Here is a 7,455-nt window from a genome sequence, read left to right on the forward strand (position 1 = left end):
AACCTCATGAAAAATAGCCTATTTGAAAAATACTGAACTATGTTCTGCATAGGAAGTGGAAAAAACTCCCCTTGATATATTTTCACATTCACACAAAATACTGCAGTTCAATATACTGAGAACCAGAATTCAGAGACCCAAATAGCAAATATCCTTGTGGAACCATGGCTTGGGTTCTAATTATTTCAAGCAATTCCACTGAGTTTTTCTGCTTTACTGTTTAAAAGTTTTACCAGTTCAAGATTAGGAAGTTCCCTGCCTGTCAATAGTTTGCACAACTCTCCTCCATTTCCGAGGGAGATTTAACATATTTTTCTAGGGAGTAATCCCCCAGAAAATATACACTACATAGAACACAGGTACTTGCTCATTCTGTTCTACAGTGACAAGCAGCAAATAACACCTGTGCATCTTCAGTGATAGAGGTTGGATGAAAAACTTCAACAAAAAATATCCCCATAAAACGTAACAAATCTTTCCTCTTACACAATTTGATATTTGTTTAATATCAAAGCTGCCTTTCATCTAACTGAGCATACATGCTCATTTAAAAAGTAGGTGAAGTTGACTTGCTATATTTCTGTTGGGCGAGGCAATGGAAACTCTGTTCACAGAGACCACATTCTTCACCCTCACCACCACTTTCTGGAAGAGAACACACTGGGAACATGGACAGCAGGTTTGTATGCAACAGCCTCAGACAGGCTAAAATCAGAGGTGAGGAAATACAGCAGGCTGCAATGGCTGCCTTGATGACCATACCTCTACCAATTTGACAGTCTTACTTGAAATCTAGATAGACAAAAGAATTCCAAACCAAACATAACAGCTGGACCCTTCACTTCTGTTTAAAATAACTTTTCTTTGTTTTCAGATACTTATGCAGAACAAGCTGTAGAACAACAGCTATCTTCATTTTAGCATTTCCTTCCGAAGACACGAATTGTTCTTAGATAAATGCTCTTAGAGCTGAGACAGTATTTTTTGTCCATCCTTCAGTTCTCTCTAACAGTAACTGAAAGGCAATAATAAAAAAAAAAAAAAAACCACCAAAAACAAAAACAAGACAACCAACCAACCAAAACCTTCCAAGCTGCAGATGTTGTTTCAGGCCTAGAATCTGAACCTACAGTACTGTGTTTAGTGGTCAAAGGGATGATGTGCAGTACATCCTTAAATTCACAGAATCCACACCACTTTGTTGTGTAGCCATTTTGTCTTACTTTTGGGATTCAGTTTCCCTGTTCTGTCAATCTATACATAAATAATCAGCTTTATATTGTTTTGTCAATCAAGTGAAAACTAATATTGAGGAGGAAAAATATCATTTGTCTATTGGGCGGTTGTTTTCTTTGAAATCTCTGTCTCTGTCAATGTGTTGTGCTGATAGTGGATACTGTCTCCAAAAGGTTATGATCTCTTAGGGCACATATGCATTGCTTTCTAAATAACATCCAGAGCTTGCACCCACCATCCCCATCTGTGCATCTGCATTGCTTGGGCATAAGCCTATGTTCAGACACAAGCTTTAGGCAGGCGTTGGGGCACACTTTGAAAAACAACTGTGATTCTGTGTTGGGTTTAAATGTCTGTGCGTTCATGTCCCTGATATGCAGACAGGTTGAACGTTGCCTAATTCAGCTATTTAGCCTGCAGCATTAACATATCTTTCAGACATCTCACAGATATGGCTGGTGCCACGCAGACAAGATTACTTCTAAAAGAGTCCTAATATTGCAGTGCAAATTTATCTCCAGAGGCTTCCAAAGAGAACCAGCCACTCAAGCTCACATCGTTAACATAGGTACAAACATTGCCTTACACTCCAGCTCAAGTAAACTTTTTTTCCCAGAGCCTAGCAGGTAAGCAGCAGCAGCAGAAGACTCTCTATTGCAATATTGTAAGAAGAAGAGTCTCTATCACAGCATTTTATGGCAATCTAATTAACACGAATATTAGATCCCTACAGAACAGGGACATTTTTGTACCCAGATGTGTTTCATTACCTATAAAATCTATGTAAGTATGTCAGCCTCAAGTGGTTGCTTCATACCCTGAATGTGAAGCTCTTTCCTCTCCAGAAAATGGAACTGTAAGCAAAAGAACTTCTAGGTTTCAATGAGTGACTTGCCTACAAAGGGAGAGAAAATGTATACATAGCTTTCAAAGGGTTACAGAATGTAATGCAACAGAAGGAACTGTGCTGCCAAAGAACTTCTGGGGCTGAGCTGGAAGGAAGGAGGTGAGCTGAGGCAAGGACAGAATATGGAACGGCATGATGAAGCAAGAGAGGAAGACTTGCTTCCCGTCTTGCTGAAAGGCGGACGGGGAGCAGCAAAACCCCAGAAGTCTTAGACTGTAGCTGCATGTATTTTTATGCTAAAGAGATTCTACCCATTCCTTTCCATTCACACCTCACCCCTCATGCCATCACCATCTCTTCATGTTCCCAGTGGATCACATGTGCTCTGGGAAAGATATAAATTTACGGGTTGAGGGGGGAGTGAAGAATATGCAAAGGAATGTGGGTGTTCAGATATCTGGCCCCCAAGCATATACTATGGTGCGTACCTGCAATTTGAAGCCTGTTTTGCAGGCTACTCTCGGATCACAGTGAGGAAAGGGTCTGCCAAAAAAAGTAGAAATTTCTGTGACAGACAAAAATCAAGTATTGTACTCCAGAAGCCAAGAAATACTAAATGGAATATAATGTCTCTAAATTCTGCTTTGGAAGAAAGTTCCAAAACCACAGACCAGAGCTCCATCCCTTGTATAGTGGTCAGCTATACTAATATACTGTAGACCTTATCCAGTTGCAGAGTACTAGCCAGGTAGTTCACAGTTTCTGCGTATATGTTTTTCTTTTTGTGCAGTTTGTCTGAACTCCAGTCTTTGTTCCACATTACAAATCAGACCAAGTCTCATGGAACTCAGCTGTGATGCTCAGGTGCAGACCTGTTTTGTGTGAACAGACCTCCCGAAGCCCGCTACCAAATTCCACTTCTCAGAAGTTAGGGAGAGGTGTTCAGCATGCAGGGTACATGTGCTACCTGCTCTGCCCAAGCCTTAGCTTCTCTCTCTCCTGCAACAGCACTGCCAAATATAAAGTCTAAGTCTGTGCTTCTCTTTCAAGCAGTCTTGCAACTTCCCCATTCAAGCACGTGCCAAGTGTATGCCTGTGTTAGGGAAAAGAAATGTTTTGACTTCTGCAACTGTGAAAGTGTGAGACAGGCAAAAAGTCAATGTGAAATTTCACCAAAAGAAGTTGTACCACAACTGCAACAAAGGAGGAACCGACAAAAGCTCCTACAACATGTCCTGTGGTCAGAAATGCCCTGCATGGCATACACAGGAAATAAAAAGAGCTCTGTAGATGTAGCAACTAGGCAGCTCTATTCTTACTGACTTCTGTTTCCAAGGTCTGTGAAGACTCCTGGGGGATATTATTAAGGCCATGAGCACTGGTGTAGCTGTCATTTTCCACTGACTTCTGTGAGAGAAAAGCCTCTAGAAATTTTCTACTTGAGTTATCTTCACACTACTTTTACAAAGTGAATGTGCATGAACGTGATTGATTTTAGCAAAAGATAGATAAAACCAGAACAACGAAGAGCCTTGAAAGAAATGTGTAAAGGAAAAAACTAAGCATTATAGACTGTACCCAGTTCTGTGCCCACACTATAAGTCTGTGCTTCCTAGGGGAAACAAACAAACAAACAAACAAGCAAACAAAAAGATTAATAAGCACAATATTCTGGTGCAAGTTCACAAGGCCAAGCGCACTCACTACTTTCTTAATTTTATTCATTGTACAAATAGAATATCAGTTGTGATCCCCTTTATATTGTGAGTGGATGTTTACACAAAAATAGTAATCTCTTCTGTTCTCTGCCACTGAGTCTACTATTTTCATTATTCGTATTATTGACATCTGCAAGAACAGTATCCTCACTCTTATTTGGTAGCATTTAAAAACAATGTTTGCATGAGTTTCTGTAATTATTTCAAGAACAATGTATATGAGATTTGGGGTTCTTATCCATTAAAAAGAAGGCTAACCTAAATTTCAGGCAATAAGATAGAAAACTCATGGTAGGTAAAAAGGTGTGTGCCCAGGTGGGTGAGTTTGTAAAAGTGATGAAGCCAGAAGGACACAATAAAGGGAGAGAATCTTATTTCTCTGAAGTTGAAAATGCAAATATTTCTCTCAGCAACTGAATCAGGTAGAATTTTGAGGAGCAAATCCAGACCCAGACCACCCTAACATCAAATAATTGTTTCACAATTAATCCGTGGGATATAAAGGGGTACATTTTCAACACAGACAGACAGGTGCACCGCTTTAATTTGAGTTCTCTGCCCCCCTCTGAGTGAAAAGCATGTACATCCTTTGTATGCAGAGTCTAAGTACCTGAGTGACAAACAAAAGGTGTTAGATTTGCAGATAGTCCTCTTTGACAAATATTCAATATTGGGCCAAGAACCTGGAAAGTCTGTTAAGAATAAAAAACTGAATACAAAATAAATTAATTTGAAAAATGAAAACCAAACAAATAGGGATTCCGAGCTTCTCTATAGCCAAGCCTTATTTGAGGAAATCGGCTGTGCTTCGCTGGATTCAGTTCCTTGTCTCTCTCCCTTGAGCCCCTGTGCACTATTCTACTCTCATTAACACAGAATTTGGGTGCCTGAAGAAAACACCTGCAGTGTTTGACTTGCTGGCTCTAGAGTGGGACACCAGGTGATGTGTCTGATGCCTTCTATGCTGCAGGACCTTAGTGCCATGGAATATGACCAAAACAGCTGCAGCTCCCGCCCGTCAGTTAAGACGACACAGCGAGCGCGGCGTCAAGTCTTCAGACTTGCCTTGTCCTGTTTTCCATGTTGCAGGATGGTATTTCCACTTATTCTGAATCCACAGTCTGAAAACTTATGTTCTGCTCTGAATTCCTTAATTGACTAGGCCTTACACTATCTGTATAGCATGAAAGTGTTAGCAGAGGTCATACAGTTGATGCTCTGTCCATTTCAGAAAATAGTTCTGAGATTAGCACTAACAATACCAAGGTTACGTGTTTGAGTCATGTATGGGCCAATCTGCAGCTGTTTTCCACCACTCCTGTCTAGACACATGGCAAAGTCCTCGAAGCAGAGACCCCTCTCTCTTTAGGGGTAATTTCTGCAAGTCCCTCTCTGCTAGGAATCTGTTAGAAAATCAAAAAAGTTAAACCAGTGCTGGTTTTAAAAGAACAAGATTGCTGTTACATTTTATAGACAGTTCAGTGCAGCAGCCATGTGTTTGACATCTTCTAAGACGATCTGCTGGGACTGTCACAGGACAAATATATAATTTCTAAATCATTTCTTGGCCTGGGGTACTGAGCTGCGCTGGGTGGGCATCAGGTGTCTGAAACAGGATAGCTATGTTACCCTTGTGCCCCTCGCAGTAAATCCTGTTAACCAAGGCTTTTTGCAGAGATGCAGTTATTTCTGCTGCTAGCTTCTGGGGCCAGGGGGATACAGGGTTGTCTCAGTAGCATCATCCATTGATCAGTGCAAATGTGCCTTCAGCCACAAAAGCAGTCTAACTCAGCTTGGGAGACCCATGAGTATCTCAACTGTTCAACACTGTGCAATTAATTTAAGTTACAGGGAGTTGATGTTAAATGTCTAGTTACTATCAAACAGCTCATCTGAAAGGAAATCCACACAGACGCATTCTGCGGAAAGGTTGAAGCTGTCAGTGTTCAAGAAGAAGATAAGTAATGACATCAAATCCAATCAAACATCACTGTGAGTATTAAACCACTTTTACATGTCTAAAAGGCTTTTTCTTGGCATATTGAAGAAGTAGTGACAAAAAAAATTGTATTTGCTTAGTCAATACAAGGAACCTTTATGCCTCTCCAGCAAGAACTTTTGATATCTAACTCAAAATTGATCACAGATAACGGAGCATTATCAGCTGAATAGGCTGCTAAAGAAATCTTTCTTTTGATTTGGGAAGAGCCCCGAAGTGCTACAATCTCACCAGGAGGTACAGAATGTCTACAGAACCTGCTACAGTGAATATGATAAGCCAGAGAAAGCTTTCCAAAAAGTTTCTATGGTTAAGGACATCACTAGACTGCCACTTTATACATGGAATTTGAAATCACAAACTGTATCTGGAATAACAATTAGGGACACCTTGATTAAGCAAAGACTAGGAACCTTCCTCTTTTTTCTTTTCTTTTTTTCTTTTTTTTTTCTTTCCCTTTTTTTCCTTCCTCTGTGGAGCTGAGATCAGTAACTGTCAAGATTCATAAGCAAAATCTGTAGCTATCTCTAGAAAAAAAGGCATAAGAGATATTTTGGTTTACTAATGTACAGCATCGGTTAATCATTTCACGGACTACTACTGCCATCGTGTGTTCATAAGTAGTAATACTTGGTATCATACCAAAATCTGACATTAAGGGTAGATGCGACTTTGTTTATGTTTGGTAAGCATAATCCTATGCACATATGTTTTTCCTTTCATCTTTAATGAAAGCTGAAGGAATGGGAAATTCTTTTGAGAGAAAAACAAAGGAACATTGTGTGGATGCTGTTGTTTTTAAAAATCAGTCTAGAAAATTAAAAAAGGAAAAAATCCGTTTTGTATAGAATATTAAATATAAAAAATATATATTTTATATATAATAAACATTAAATAATGCCTATTTAAATACATAGACTAGAAATGCCTTCAGAATAATTTATGTCTTGGGGGGTAATACCATGCAGGTGCTCTAATCACTAAGTATGAAAATTCAGAGTCCTTGAAGATATCTCTCTGCAAAAGATGGACACAGGTTAAACCTCATCTGGCAGTATCAGTGCATGGAGAGGGGCGCTAAACCAATAAATCCCCACTTCTTAGCTACACAAGCCTTGGGAACTTCCACAGAGACAAACAGCCACAAAAACACCCCACCCTTATCTTTGAGTGGTAGTGAGAATGAGGACACACCAGCTGTTTTTCCATAAATAAGTGCATAACACCTGTCTTCAACCTAGCTGTCTTTTATAAAGCTGTTTCTGTCACCATAGCAGACAAATGTATTTATTTATTTATTCTGTACCCCAACAAAAGGCATGCTACAGATAGCACCCGTGTGATGTAAATATAGTATGTATAGAAAATGAATCCTGCCATCGGCCTGCTTGCTACCTTTCACAACAAAAGGACAGGAATTCATTTCAACAGGTGCTATGAGGAACTGGGTGTGGGATTTTGAGTCAGGAGAGCAAGAAGAGCTTTTTGGCAGCGCTGACTTTCTGTTTGAGCTTGTGAAAGTTACTTAGTCCCTCCGCATCTTCCTCCACCACATGGCCAGAGTAACATTCACTCACTTTTACGAGGTGCTTTAAGGCAAGCAAAAATTAAGACTGGCTAACAGTAAAGCTAGACCTGGTCTGGGGCCTGGGCTT

This window comes from Charadrius vociferus, unplaced genomic scaffold (assembly GCF_000708025.1).
Source record: "Charadrius vociferus isolate BGI_N301 unplaced genomic scaffold, ASM70802v2 scaffold72, whole genome shotgun sequence".
NCBI classification, from domain to species: domain Eukaryota; kingdom Metazoa; phylum Chordata; class Aves; order Charadriiformes; family Charadriidae; genus Charadrius; species Charadrius vociferus.